Source organism: Furipterus horrens, unplaced genomic scaffold, assembly GCF_987537825.1.
Source record: "Furipterus horrens unplaced genomic scaffold, mFurHor1.1.pri manual_scaffold_3, whole genome shotgun sequence".
NCBI lineage: Eukaryota > Metazoa > Chordata > Mammalia > Chiroptera > Furipteridae > Furipterus > Furipterus horrens.
This window is the reverse complement of record NW_028327173.1, coordinates 28,211,977-28,227,688: the sequence shown is the minus strand read 5'-3', so window position 1 is coordinate 28,227,688 and position 15,712 is coordinate 28,211,977. Positions and strand designations below refer to the sequence as shown.

The following is a 15,712-nucleotide window of genomic DNA, read 5'->3' as shown; positions in this document are numbered from 1 at the left end:
ACAGGAAGATAATTAAATAAGTAAAATACTATGGCCTTAAGTACAATAATAGGTGGAAGAATAGAGTGCTTTGAGGACACAGAGGAAGGCAGAATCTTGGGAGCGGGGAAGAGCCAGGGAAGGCTTTCAGAAGGAGGATGATTCCTTAAAGAATGGTGGAAGTTAGCTGGGGAAAAACAGAGAGGAGACTCATGAACACCGAGACATAACATCTTGCAGTGAGTTTCCATGAAACTCCTAGTAACTCAGAATGTAAGGGCAGAGAATGAGGAGAAAAGACGCAGGAGAGGCAGGCAGGGGCTGGGTCATAGAGTTTGTAGTGTATCTTATGGGTGATAGGAAACCTCTAAACAGTTTTAAGTAGGGAGAGACAGTTTGTGGCTTAGACATATTTCTGTATTGGTTAGATTCTATGGTTTTAGGCAACTCTGGTTAAATTCCAAAAAAGGGGAATACATTGGAGAAATAGGGGTCAATTAGAAAACTGAAGGAAAGCCTGCAGAACCCAGGCTCTGAAAGGAGCTTCCAGGGCAGAAATAGCAGGAATTGACTGGCACTCTCCTTGGTCTGAAAGAATCAGGTCCAACCTCTTGCAGTTTTATTTTTTTAAAGAGGTGATGGAATTTAAAAAAAAATTTATTGATTTGTTTATTTATTTATTTTATTTTCAGAGAGGGGAAAGGAGAAAGAGAGGGAGAGAAGCATCACTGTGTGGTTGCCTCTCACTTGCGCCCCCAACTGGGGACCTGATGTGCAACCTAGTAATGTGCCCTGACTGGGAATCGAACCAGCGACACTTGGCTCGCAGGCTGACGCTCAATCCACTGAGCCACAGCAGCCAGGGCTCACCTGCAGTTTTTAATGTTGTTCTGCCCAGGATTCAAATTCCAGATGAAGAATGTTATATTGTCCCAGTTTGAGGGCACACCCAACCTGGGCCAGGTAAAGTCATCACCTTGATTGGCAGTCTCCTCAAACCTAGATCATATGGGAGAGGGTGGGTTCTGAATGCAAAATCAGGGTGTTGCTACCATAAGAAAGAGGAATGCCAGCCATTTCAACTAAAGCAATGGGTGTCCACTTCACCAGCTGGTTAGAAGCTAGATTTGAAGCGGACAGAAGATGAAGGAATTAAAAGACAAAAGATGACAGAGCTGTGGATTAGGGCTGTGGTAGAACGAGTAGAAAAGAACTGAGATTTAAGAACATTTATGGGACAAAAATCGATGGTTAAAACTAGAAGAAGGAAGAATCAAGGGTGACTCCCAGGTCCTAGCATACAATAATAGACGCCACTACTGGAGAGAAGGTAGAGGAAGGGGAGGGGAGATGACAAATTGCTTAGGACACAGCCAGTTTGATAAACTTATGGGACTTCAGGTGGCTGTTAGAATTTGAAGCACAGTAACTGAACTTATGGATGTGGACAATATACCTGGAAGGGTTTTGGAAGGGGCCATGGAAAAGAGCAATTAAAATTGTCTTACCAAGGAAAAGAAGGTGAAAAGACAGAAAAAAATGGAGAAGAGGAGGAGAGTGAGGAATGTTCAGGGTCACAGAAAACCACAGGATTCAAGGAGAGAGCAGATTTAAGCTCTGTTGTGGGCAGAAGCCACCTTCTCGGGAACTAATATATATAAGTGAGAGATGAGGAAGTACGAGTAAAAATGTATAGGCCACCCTTGTAAGAATCTTGGATGAAAAAGGCTGGGAAACTGCATAGTAGCTGGAAGGGGTATAATGTCAATGGAGTTAGGTGTTTTTTTTTTTTTTTATAATTTGATTTTTTTTAATCGAGATATTCACATACCATAAACTTCACTCTTTCAAAGTATATTATTCAGTGTCTTTTAGTATATTAACAGTTGTGCAATTATCACTCCCATCTAACTCCAGAATATTTTCGTCACCTTCTCTCCCGACAAGACACCCTCTATCCATTAGCAGCCACTCCCCATTTTCCTGTTCCCCCGGCCCTGGCAATCACTAATCTACTTCTTGTCTTTAAACTTGCCCATTGTGGGCATCTCATATAAATGGTCTTACTATACACTATGTGATCTTTTGTGTCTGGCTTCTTTCATTTAGTTTTCATCGTTCATCTATGTAGCAGTACTTCTTTCATTTTTATTACCCAATAATATTTCTCTGTATAGTTAAACCATAATTTGTTTATCCATTCATCAAACAACGAATATTCCAATTGTTTCCACTTTTTGGCTTTTATGAATATGCTATGAACATTTGTGTACAAGTTTTGGTATAGATACTGTATGTGTTTCTAATTCTCTTGAGTATATACTCAGAAGTGGAATTGTTGGGTCTTTTTCTGGAGAGACTTGGTCTTGTTTACCAGCTTAGGGTACCGTGGGAACCAGTGAAGAGGAAGGGGAGGGAGATACTGAGAGAGCCAGGGGAGGAAGAAGGAGGGGCTAGAGAAGGGCAATTTTCTTCGGAAGGACTCACTTTCTCGGTTGGGACACCCTAACGCCCTACCCTCATTCACGACTACTAGACCTTTTGCACTTACATCACACTTGCTGACCAGGGAGCGAATACAGTGCGTGGATAAAGCACCGTTAGACCCTTTGCAGATGCGTCCATGAGGTTTTTAGTTGCAGTTCACAGTTAGGGGTCTCTTCTGGTTAGAGCCTGGCACATTCCAGTTTTGTTTTCTCCTGTAGATTCGTTTCCAGGTGAATAAGAACAATTCACCATGGAGCTTGAGTCTGATACCTGGATCCTCCGGCCATTCCAGGCTCCCAGCCGATCAGGATAAAGAAGGATGACGGGCACGGACGGTCGGACACCAAGAACCCCAACACTCAGCTTTAAACATTCTCTGTCACTGCCACAGCGCACGCGCCGCTCCTCTGCCAAAGAGTGGGCGGGGCGAGGGCGGAGCGTGTGTCCCCAGGGCCAATCAGAAGCGAGGGTCCCCGCCCTCCGGGTCGGTGGACCCAGCTTGACCCCGGCGGTGGGCGGAGGAGGCGGGGCCAGTCGCGCGGCCGCGGAGGGGGCGGGGCCTGGGGCCTGGAGGCGGAGTCTAGGGCTGTCAGTCCCGCGCCAGCTTCTGCCTCTACCGCTGCAGCCGCCGCCACGGTCTTTACCTGCTGTGGTCCGGGCGGCTGCCAGCGCTGCCGCTCGCTGCTCGCCGCCCTAGCATCCCAAACCGCCTCCCGTCGCGCTGACCCGGCGCGCAGGTAAGGCTGGCCGCGCCGCCGAGACCTCGTCCTCCTCGGCATCGTTCGGTCGTGCGGGCGCCCCCTCCGGGCTGTGTCAGCCCCGCGATTCCCTGGTCGCCTGGGGGCGGTCCCGGGGGGCGGGACGACAGTCTTCCCATCCCCCCCCCCCCTCCAGGCGCCACGCCTGTCTCCGGAGTACCCGGGCCAAGCCTCTGCATCCCGGTGTGGTTATGGTCCCAAGCCGTCTGCAACCCCCCTGCACTCCCGGGCCGGTTACACAATCCTTGGGTCTGGGGCGGGGGTCCCCTTTCGAGCCTCGGCCCCACACCTGTTCTCGAGACGCGCTCCCAGGCAGGAGGCAGAGACCCAGCGCGACAGTGAGGCCGGGAAAGTTTCACTTGTGGTCTGGGTTTGTTGACATCCAGAGATGCGGGGAGATGGAGGCTGAGCAGGGAGGATGCGCCTACGCGAGTAGCGTTCTCTTTGCCCCGGAGTGGCCCTAGTCCAGGTTTCCTTTCCAGAAGTCCTGCCGAGAGCCCTGCTCCGGGCCCGGAGGCTGCTGCAGGGCACATCGGGTCTCGCTGCCGCTCCGCTAGCGAGCCGTGGCTCCTGGATTGCTGCAATCTGGGGACAGGTCAGCCTCCTGCTCTTCTTCCTTTCCTAATTTAGCATTGACATTTAGACCAGGTAGGTGAATTTCCTTAAGATTTCCCTGACACTTTATATTTGTGAGGTGCTTTGCCATCCCTGATTAGTTAATTAACAAAGTGAGAAAGCAAAATAGATTCTGAAACGTATGGTTAATATCTTTTGCAACTCTTTAAAGAACCACTGAGACCTTTAGTGTATTTTCGGAGAGAGAGAGATGCTTCTGGCCAAGGTGCTGCTGGGAAAGCTATTCACTATCTTCTTGTTGCCTGAGAAGGTTTTGGTCTTGACAAGCTCTTCTCTGCCTCTGCTTACGCTGTTTATTGAGAGTCACCAGTCTATGGTGGGTTATTTTGGTTTTCTTCACTTAAGCAAAGGGGGAATTAGAAGTGTTTCTGGTGAAGCAGTCAAGGGAAAAAACTGAGGTTCAAATAACTTTGGATACTTGTCTGCTTTACCAGGTTACCTCTCCTGTGAAGAAAATCTTGACTCTTCCTCTTCTTTCTCCATCTTCCCGGTAGGAAGATCCAAACTAGGTAGGCATTACTGGTTCCTCATTTAGTCCATAGACCTCTTGCTACCTGCGGTTTACAGATCTGCCTAGCGGCATCCTCTAAGAGTAAGCTTAATTAGCACTTTTATCTACCCATTTAGCAATACAGCTTGAACTTTCATGTAATCAGGCTCTGTTGTAGTGTTGAATCTTTAATAATATCTAATTCATTTTAATAGTGTTTCTATAATAATCTCTTAGTATGCCAGTTCTGCAATACCAGTACTTTTAGTATAGAAGCAGCAATTTACTAGAAATATTATCATGGTAAAAGCAATTCTCCAACAGATTTGCAACTCACTTTACTTAGATAATTGCTACTAGAGGCTGTTAAAATTTTTTATTCTTTGATGCAGTAGGTGTTATAATGGTTTTGATCTATGAGGTCATTATGAGGTCATTCCTCCCTGGGAGTGATGGTTTCAGTCACTGTGTTACTTAAATATTTTTGGACTAATATTGGAAGAGTTTTTCCACCATGCTGATTTCTTTTTGGACAGGGTTCAGAGCTAACAAGATTTAGTTTGATTTGACAGCTTAAGTTTTAAGAAGGATAATATTTATTGTATTTGGGGGTTTATATTAGAGCTATGATAGTGATTTTATTAGCACGTGTACCAGACATTGTTTTTGGTGTTTTACAGATGCTAGTTTTCCTAAAAACCCTTTAAAGAAGGTTGTTATTATTGCCCTATGTTTCAGATGATGAAACTGAGACCCCATTGCTTGAGCCAGAGGGCCCAGTTAAGTAAATGACAGCCAGACTCTAGCCAAAGCAGCCCGAGTTGAGTCCAAGTCCTTAACCACTATGCTATTCTGCCTCTGTAGATTATTCTTTCAGCAGGTATTTTATTTATACCTGCTGCCTGTACAGCATTGCATCCTACACTGTGAGGAGGAGAAGAGCGCTTTACAGTGCAATAACAAACACTGAGTTAGGAGCTTTTGTTCTGCTCTTAACCCTGCCAGCAACTAATCTGTGATTTTGAGTGAGATACCTGATCTCTCTGCCTTCCATTTCCTGGTTGGTGGAATAGTAGCAATCAAAGCAGTTTAACCAACTAGCCTTCATCTCCTGGGGAGCTGGAGAGATGAGTCAGTGCATGTAAGAATTAAATGTCCTCCTCCCTAAGGTACAGGATAAGATCAAGTGTCAAATGAGTGGGGTGTGTGTACCTGCAGCCTTGCGCATGTGTCATGGAGAAGGACCGGAAGCCACGCACACTGCCAGTGGTGACTATGGGAGTGCAATGGTTGGGAGATTTCATCTTAAACACTCCAGTATTGTTTTATTCTGTTGCCACCAAAATTGTTTGTCTTATTATTAAAAAAAAAAAAAAAAAGAAACGCAACCAAAAGAGAAGTCATCCTATAAAGGTAGGGTAACCATGTGCAGGACTATGTGAGGAGCATTTGTGAGAGACCGTTTGGCATCATTTTGATGATGGCAGGATCTGAGTGGCAGACAGAGGAGTTTCAAGACTGAGGGAAAGTCAAGGTTAAAAAGCTTTAAGGTAATTGGATTCAGCACCCTCCATCTCTTTTCTCTCTCCACCATCTTTCCAGTAAATAAATCCCCCTGTGTGTGCACCTGTCCCACTCAACGCTCATCCTATTCTTGCTGGGACACCTTCTGGACCAAACGTTTGTTGTGCTTCACATATCTGTGCACCAAAGAAGCTGGGATTGTTCCTGGTGATAGGGAAGAGGAAACTGCGGAAGGATTCTGAGCCCTTTAGGCTTGTGCTCTTCAAAGATCACCATCAATGTGAAACCTGGATTAAGGGGGAATCACTAAGCCAGGGAGACCTGTTAAAAGGCCTTGGCCAGAATCTAGGATTGAGGTGATCCAGACTGGAACAGCTGGTGGCATGGGTTTGCCGAGGAAGGAATGGACCTAAAAGATAGACACCCCTGCACCCCTGTCCACAAGCATCAGAGAGGAGGGACAACAAGTCAGCATCTCCCTCGGTGAGGGGGTGGTGCGAGTACCACTGAGTGGAGTTGAGGGTCTGGTGTGGGAGGAGAGACAGTTATATATGTAGATCTCCCAGAGCTGATAACAGACTGTGGCTAACATAAGTCCTCTGCAGGCCAGAAGACAGATTTTGTTTCTTTTCAAGAAGAAGGTGAACCATTTAAATAGAGTAGGATATTTCCTTTGCCTAATGAAGAAATGTGACAGTATTTCTCCTGGGGTGTTACAACCTCTTACACTGGCTCCTTTAGCCTGTGTTAAGCTTCTTCATCAGGTTGGGAAACTGGTGTTATCTGAAGTTGTACCAAAAGGATACTTTGGCGATGCTTTTTTTCCTGATTTTGTTGGGGAATCTTCTTTTGGGTGATTCTGTTCCCCAGTGACACCTGTGACATAAGCGCTGGAGGGACAACACCTTTCGTGGGGAGTGCTCGGAGAATCATTAGTGTTTTTCCTTCCAGTGAAGATTGTGTGGCTCTTCAAAGAGGGCCTGGGCTGAAATGATTACCCCATTGATAGGAAAACAGGATAATTTGGAGGAAACAAGATTTACCCAGGAAACCACAAAAAAGTTGCAAGTGTTATAAGTTTATTTTTCTCTTCTTATTTTATGTGTTTCTGGCTTAGGATGCAACATTTCTTAAATACTCATGTTTATAAATTTATAAGTTAAAATATATGGTCTAATAGTATACATGGAAATGAACTGTATAATCTCAGTTTCTTTCCCAGGACAACATTGATCTTGATTTTTCAGTATCTTGTAGGCCAGTGCTTCTGAAACCGGGGCAATTTTCCCTCCTAGGGCACATTTGGCGGTGTTTGGAAACATCGATGGTTTTCACAGCTTGGGGTGGGTATGTGCTCCTGGCATCTAGTTGAGTAGAGACTAGGGATGATTCTTAACATCCTACAATGCCCAGGACAGCTCCCACAACAAGGAACTCTTGAGCCCGAAGTTAATAGTGTTGAGGCTGAAAACACCACTTTAGATGATAAAACAATTTGTTATTAGTAGCAAATTGAAGTTAAAGGGACGAGGAAGAAGAAGGAAACCTCAAGTATTCCTTGATTCCTTGAAAGTGAGAACAGCACACTCACTTCTGACACCCAGGAGGAAGGACCAACAAGCTGCCGAACACAGGCGTTTGCCACCCAGGAGCTATTTCAATAACTGGATTGCTCAATACAGTAGTTCGGAACAGGAAGTAGAGGACCTCATAGTGGGACGAGGCTGCAGGGTAATTTGTGGAGGCAGAAGGGTTTGTAGGCCAAGAGGGAAAGCTGGGTACTGCCAGAATAATTTAAAAAAGTTCTAGGGAATTTTTCAAAGGTGATTTTTTTGGGGACACTGAGTGTCGTGCTTTGACAATACAATTTCTGCTCTGGGAGTGCATGAACCTTCTAGGCTGTTGATCTGAGCACTTCCCGGATTCTTCTGTGTCCAGACATAGAGTGGAGAATGAAGAACACTTGGTTTTATTTTTAGGTTGTATCTGTGTTCTCCCCAGCTCTTCCTTAAAAGACTTTTTGTTCTGGAAAAATTTAAACATATACAAAAATCAAGAAGAGTTTAATGAAACTTTTATTTACCAAATGCCTAGCTTCAATAATTCTCAACTCCTGGCTGATTTTAATCTGTACCCCACTCATCTTAGGCTCCCTCCCCCTCTTTTTAAATCTAGAAATTAGCTTAAATAATTACCGATTGCCTGCCAACTGGGAGAGGCTTGGCATTGAACGATATACGTGATTTTCTGGTGCTTGGGTCTTCCCGGAGGAAAACTGGTAATGGGCATGCGTGATTATAACAGCTACAAGAGCCTGAGAAATAAGAACAGGCCCAGACAGATCTGGGATGGGGGACTCAGTCCTTCGTCTTGGTGGGAAAGTACAGGGAATCAGAGACAAATTTCTTTTTTTTTTTAAGCCTCACAGATGGAGAAGCCTACTTAGAGTTCTCTGCTGGTAGAAATATGTTTCTGAGTTCTGCAGTTCAGGGTCCTTTCAGTTTCAGGAGGGACCATTGTTTGTGAGTTTCCTTTTAGGATGACCGCTTTCCTTTTTCAAGACCTCCAGGTGTGTGCTGTGTGGTGAGAAGCCAAGTGTTCTGTGTGGTCCCCTGGTGCAGGTCTGATGGGTCTTTACTGATTGCCTGTCCCTGGAAAGCACGGGCATTATTTCCAGTGCTCATGGATTCCCTTCTGTGGCAGTTGCTCCCCTGCTTCTGTTAGTGGAGGTAGGGCTGTCCTGTGGCAGCCAGTGGCAGCCCACACCTGATAGAGATGGCATTGTAGTCTACGCTTTACAAACAGGGTGTTCTTTTTCCACTTTGAGCTCCAGGATTAATTTTTTATGCCATTGGAGAATTGGGATGCATTTTCTTGACTCAGTGTTGCGTTGTAATATGCATACAAAAAGTGGCTTCAAAAGTTGAGAGAGTTCTTGAATAATCAGATAATTGATGTCTATGAATTTTAATTAGTGCTGGTTTCTACAAGCATAGACATTCTGGCCTAAGTGCACAAGCAACTGCATTCATGTGAAGACCTGGGCCCCTGAATGGCTGTACTTCTTATATGTATTTTATTTATAAAATGCATTTTCACCCTCTCCTTATTCCACAAAGAGCTTTAGGTGGCATTAGCTTGCTATGAACATCCTGTATCACAATCGTAGATTTTCAGGTATCATGCCTTTCAGTGGGGAGGGAAGCTCCTCATCTGTTAATAATAGTTATCTACTCTGTGTCTCTGTTATGTACCAGACACTCTACTTACATTAACTCTATTCCTTAGAACCTTCTAGGTAGGAATTTGCACAGTAAGTACTTGGAGACGTTCTTGGAAGCTGCGACTTTAAGAGAAATGATGTGTAGCGATACCAGTTTTATCATAGGCTAATTGATATAAACAAGAGTTATGTTTGTACAGCATATTTCTGGTCACAAAAACATCACCAGACTTTAAATAAAGACCCCAAACACTTTTAATAATATTAAACATTGAAATAAATGTGAACTATACATACACTTAAGAATGATTAATAAAAACAAGTGAGATGATAATTTTCCAACCTACTTATTCTAGGTCAAGGTCACGGGTGCCCAGAACCTATCCTGACATCTCAGGGCACAAGGTGGAACACTACCCTGGAGAGGACATCCTTCCATCTCAATGTAGACTCACACCTATACCCACACTCACCCAGATTGGGCCAAGGTGGACATGCCAACTCACCTCACATGCACATCTTTTGGGTGTGGGAGGAAACAGGAGCACCCGGAGAAAACCCACACAGACATGAGGAGAATGTGCCAACTCCACACACAGACAATGGCCCTGGCTGGGAATCGATTTTTCTCCCCTCATCAACATTATAACAAAACAACATTGAATGAAGTGATGTTATTTAAGAACTTACTAAATTCCCATTTTGCAGATGAGGAAACTGAAGTTTAGGGAGATTAAGGAATGCTATGAGGTACCATTGGCTTTTAACCCAGATTTGTTTGATTGCAAAACCCAAGTGCTTTCCACTAAGCCTTGCCTCACGTGGTTAAAAGTTGGTGGGAGTTTGTACTCAGACTGGTAGAGCAGATGGGGTCAGGTGCTGTGACATGGGACTGGGAATTCTGGTTACTCCAGCTAATAAAATCTTCACATTGACCTCCCTGGGAAGCATTGCTTTTGAGTTTGATAAATTGCCTGTGTCCTGTTTTTGAGCTGACTGTATAAAACAGAATTGCACATTGGTAGCCCTGAGCCAGATTTGGTCAGCAGATGTATTATATTTGATCTGTACAGTGTTTTGTTTTGTTCTTGTTTTTATTGTATGAGTTGTCATCATTTTAAAAAGTGAGATGTTTCACACTAAAATGTCCAAATTTTCAAATTTCTTGGCTTCTCTTGAACCATCAGAAGTTGTGCAACACTGTGCGCACATTCTTGCTTGGCAGCACTTAGTGAGTGGCTGCCCTCTTCAGATGGAGGAGAGACTCCCGTGTTTTCTGTCTTTACCTCTCTGCCCTCTTCATTCATTCATATGCCTTGCCAGGAGTCTGAAGGCATTTGAGTTAGAGGTACCCTCATAGAAGTCACGCACATTCTCTCTGCACTAGCGAAGGCTTGTTCTATATTTAAATTAAATCTCTCCAGTCATTTTTTTTTTTTTTTGTAGAGAGCCTGGAGACTCCACTTGAAGTGTGAATAGACACATGCACATTACCCACTTCCAGGCCCCAGCAATGGCTTCTTGGACTGTGGGTGGGTTCTTGGACTAAGGCAAAGCAACCTGACGTTTGGGAGTTGGCCAGTGAATCCATGAGCTGAGGAGTCTCAGGTGGGAAGGACTGCAGACTCAGGCTGAGGATGGTGATGATGGAAAGGAGCTGGACAGCAGGTAGGTGTGAGACCATGTCGCAGCAGAGAGGGAGGAGCTGCCTGGACTCTACTTGTGCTGGACTTCCTGCAGTTGGGTTCCTCTGTAGCCACAGCATTCATTCAGTGACTTCACTGTGTGCTTACTGTAATGCGAGGTACTGGGATACATCAGTGAACAAAAACAAAGGTTCTTTTCTCGTAGAGCCTATACATTGGTGGAGGAAAACAGACAACTCCAGACAAAAAAGCAAATAAATACAAAATATATAAGGTGGTGATAAACGCCAAGAAGAAAAATAAACGGGGAATGGAGACACAGAGTTGGATGTATGGGATAGTGATGTTATGTTAGAGAGTTGTTAAAGGAATGCCTCTTGATAAAATTATAGTTGAGCAGAGATGTGAATGAAGTGAGGAATGAGCCATGAAGAAACCTAAGGGTGTAGCATTTCCTACAAAGGGTTTAGCAAGTGCAAAGGCCCTGAGGTGGGAATATGCTTGACCTGTTTGATGATCAGCAAGAAGGATATTGTGGCTGGAATGCAATGAGTAATGGAAGAGGGGGACATGGAAGGAATATAGGACCTCATAGCTGTGTGAAAGACTTTGGATTTTATTCTAGTGAGATAGGAAACCATTGGAAGATTTTGAACATAGGTGACATTATCTGGCTTCTATTTAAAAACATGTAAGTGCTGTGTGGAAAATAGACTGAAAGGCATCTAACATGTATATAGGAACTCAGAGACTATGTAATAGTCCTTGTAAAATTCAGTGGCGACTTAGACTAGGGCAAAAGTGGAGGTGGTGGGAAGTGGACAAGTTATGAATATATTTTAAATGTAGTATTAACAGGATTTGATGATGCATTTGATATTGGATGTGAAAGAGAGGACTCAAGCCCTGGCCGGGTGGCTCAGTTGGTTGGAACATTATCCTGTACACCAAAAAAGGTTGTGGGTTTGATCTCTGGTTGTGCCATGTATAGGAGGCAACTGATAGATGTTTTTCTCTCACATTGATATTTCTCTCTCTCTCTCTCTCTCTTCCTCCCACCTCCTTTCTCTCTCAAATCAATAAACATATTGTCAGGTGAGGATTTTTAAAAAAGAGAGAGAGAGCCCTGGCTGGTGTGGCTTAGTGGATTGAGTGCCAGCCTGTGAACCGAAGGGACACCAGTTCGATTCCCAGTCAGGGCACATGCCTGGGTTGCGGGCCAGGTCCCCAGTTGAAGGTGTGCAAGAGGCAACCACCCATTGATTTTTCTCTCCCTCTCTTTCTCCATCCTTTCCCCTTTCTCTAAACATAAATACATAAATAATTTTAAAAAAGAGAGAGAGGAATCAAGGTGATTCCAATTCTTGAGTATATGCGTAAATGTTGCTGCAGTAGTTAGCATTTCCCATTCTCTGGAAAACATTCCAAAGCAACAAGGATGGTTAAAAAAAAAAAAAAAGAAAAGGCGGGAGGGGGGGGTGGCGTGGGTGGGGGAGAGAAATTAGGGGAAAATGGGACAACTGTACTTGAAAAACGAAAATAAAAAAAAAATAAAGAAAAGAAAAAAAATTTACAAAAACCTTGCAAACCCCATTCCCAGCAAAATTAAGAGAGAAATTTAATGCACAGCCATTAAAATGTCTGTAAACATTGTCCCAAATAAATGTGATCAGGTGGAAGCCATGGGGAACAAATGGAGAGAAACAGCACAGAGATGGCGAGAGAGCCTAGCAGCAGATCTCAGAAAGTATCAGAAAAGTCACATTATTTAAGGGGAAAAGTGCAACCTGATGTGAAGAAGCTGTATCCCTCACTTGCAGCAATTCCTGTGGGGACTGGTTGTATAGCTGGTGGAAGAAACCCATTGGATGCAGTTTGATTCAAAGAAGCAAAGGAAGAGGAGCTGTATAAAATCTCACAGGCAAGCTGCCATATCTGTAGGAAGTCTCTGTAGCAGCTGGGAGAAATAGAGCCTTTGGGTTGTGAGAACTGAAAAAATATCGTGGCCATTCTCCCCTCCCCTGCCAAGAGCAACCTCATGCAAACAGCTGCAAGGAAAACAAATTCATTCAATAATAATGAAGAAAGGAAAGGGTAGACTTCTATTTCTGATAATGGTAGGCAAGGTTATCAGGACCAAAGGTCCCACTGATAAATATTAAAATGTTGAATATAGATTTTTAAATTAAAAAAATTTTAAATTTCCTTAAAAGCATTAAACAGCTGAGGAGAGAAAGAATAACATTAGCCTGAAAACTACGGTCAAGGGGAAACTAGAAAGATGTGCAGATCACTAGAACACTTAAGTTCCTTTTGCCCCGGGAACATTTGTTGATCCTAATAAACACGGGCTTTGGTTTTGGCAGTCTTGCAGGACAAGGAGGTTAGAAGTCAAAGTTCATGGCTTGCCCAAGTTGGAAAGTCTCATAAGAGGCTCTCTCCATATAAAGCTGGAACTACTCAGGGTAAAGGTGAACCAGAAGTAAAACTATGTCTCCCCACCCCTAAGGGACAGCAGGGTAGGTTGTTCAGGTACTGAGCAGACTGAGAGGAAAAAGAAAGGTAAGTTGTCGTCACTGTATGGTCTTATAACACCTTGATCTAGAGAACCTCAAGCCATGAATTGAGTTTAAGGTATGTCCAGGTCGCTACTGCACCCTGCTCTCCCCTCCCCCAATACCTGGCAGAATCGAAGATGAATCTTCTCTGGAGGAAAGCATTTTCCTAATTTTCCAGGACCAATGAGCAGTATAGTCAGAAAGAACAGAGCAAAGGAGGAATCAAAACAGGACGAGAGAACCAGTCGAAGCATGTGATAGAAAGGGGGAAAAAAAAAAAAGACAGATTCACAAATTCTTTATACTGTATATTTAAATATCAGAGACAAATATGTTTCTTATGTTCATATAAATAAAGGCAAGCTTATAAATATCTTCAGGGAGTGGGTAACAATTAAAGGTGGCTTGGCAGATTTGAAAAAGACCAAATAGATATTCTAGAAATAAAAATACAAAATTGAAATTTAAAAACTTAAATGTTTACCATTAGACAGTGTATTAGACAAAATCAAAGAGGTACTAGTAAATTGGATGGAAAATCTGAGACACAGTAAGGAATGAAGGATTTTTTAAAAAAGATTTTTATCTATTTTTAGAGAGAGAGGGGAAGGGAGGAAGAAAGAGAAGGACAGAAACATCAAGGTGTGAGAGAATCACTGATCAGCTGCTTCATTGGCTACCTCATGCATGTCCCCAACTGGGGTCCTGGCCTGCAACCCAGGCCCACAACCCGGGACCTTTGGGGTCACAAGCCAGTGCTCAATCCACTGAGCCATACCTCCCAGGGCAGGAATGACAGATTTTAAAAAGAGGTGAATATGTGGATAAATATAAGTGCAGATAACAATGAAGTGTAAAGCAAACTTTTTAATGTCTTATGGGTTAAAATATATAGAATTGAAAATAAGAGAACTACAGTATGTAAGTTAAGAAAGGACGTAAAAGGAATCGAGAGGATTCAAAGGTACTTGTATTACCTGGGAGGAGACTACGATTAATAATTATTCTTAGATTATGTATTTTCTAGAACAATCATGGAAAGAATAGAAACAGAGTGTATAATATCCCAACTAATTGAGAAAGACTCATCTATAACATGAAACTACAGTAGGGATGAAAGTAGAAGGATGGAAACATGTATACTGTTAAATAAGAACAATATCAGGTAAAGCAGACATTATGGTTAAAAAAAACCATCACTAGGGATAATTTTTTTTTAATCAGAAAAAGATTATAGTTTGAAATTTGCATACACCTAACAACATAGCATAATATGTAAACAAACAAAAACAATGACAACTACAAGGATGAGTGGAAATATCTGCAATCATAGCTAAGGCAGTGTAAAGGAAAACTAGGTCAGAAGACTTTCTCTGTGGATATCAAGCCTTACTATAAAGTTATAGTTATAATAAAGAGGAATTGATTCAAGGATAAACAATCTAATTGAACAAATTAGAAAGACCCAAAACAGACCTTTGCATTTATGGTCTATTGAAATATTGCAAAGGCAGCATTACAGATTAATAGAGAACTTGGTAATAAATAGTCCTAAGGCCCATGGATATGCACATGGAAAAAGATGTAATTTGACTATCACTTTGCACAATACATGAAAATCAATTTCAAGGGGGATTTAAAAACTTGAGCATGAAAGAAAAACCTGTAAAGATTTTGAATGGGTGATATAATATCTTCATGATCTCTACACAGGAAAGGACTTCTTAAGTAAGATGCAAAAGCTGTTAACCTTAAATTAAGAAAGGATTGAGAAAGCTTGTTACATTAAAATAAAGAATTTATGTTAATTAAAAACTACTATGAAGGAAGTGGAACAATTGGTCACAACATTGGGAAAAAAATGTGTGAGCTTCATGAAAACAGAGACTGTGTCCATTTTATTCATCATTGTATCCCAGTGCCTAAAATCCAAACTCCAGCATCCAGGGTACTATACACGAAGTACTTACAACTGCTCCCAAATGATGAAGCTCGCCTAAAGAATCCACAAACATGGTTTCTTTATTTCTCTTTCTTCTGTTGCTATTCATTCTTTAGAGAAAAATAAGAGAGAAAATAGGGCTGGTAGTTAAATAAGCCAATTGTTAAAAAATATTTCTTAAGTGTAGAAACTGTGTTGAAGATTGGGCAGGTTGCTGAAAAGGACATAAAGAAATATGAAACAAGGGTCTCTCCCTGAAGGGCTTGACAGTCTTGTTGGAAAATTGACAAATAGGAAAAGATACTTGACAAATGTGGACCATTATTTAAAATGCAGTTCATGCTCTAGAAGTACATAGGAGGACAGAGATAATATTTCCAGATGCTGTAATTGGGAAAGTTACCATGGAGGAGGGAAGAGTTGACTTACGTATTTAAGGAGGGTAAATTTCTGGGTAGGAAGAGAGAAA

At 42.7% G+C, this 15,712-nt stretch overlaps 1 long non-coding RNA gene across 1 annotated transcript in view; it reads left to right on the top strand.

Moving 5' to 3' along the window:
* Positions 1–3,072: 3,072 nt before the first annotated feature.
* Positions 3,073–15,712, top strand: part of LOC150014711 (uncharacterized) — a 149,565-nt gene continuing 136,925 nt past the window's right edge. Inside the window, exon 1 of the long non-coding RNA XR_016509941.1 lies at positions 3,073–3,203. This is a non-coding gene — a long non-coding RNA (uncharacterized LOC150014711). The remainder of the gene's footprint in view (positions 3,204–15,712) is intronic.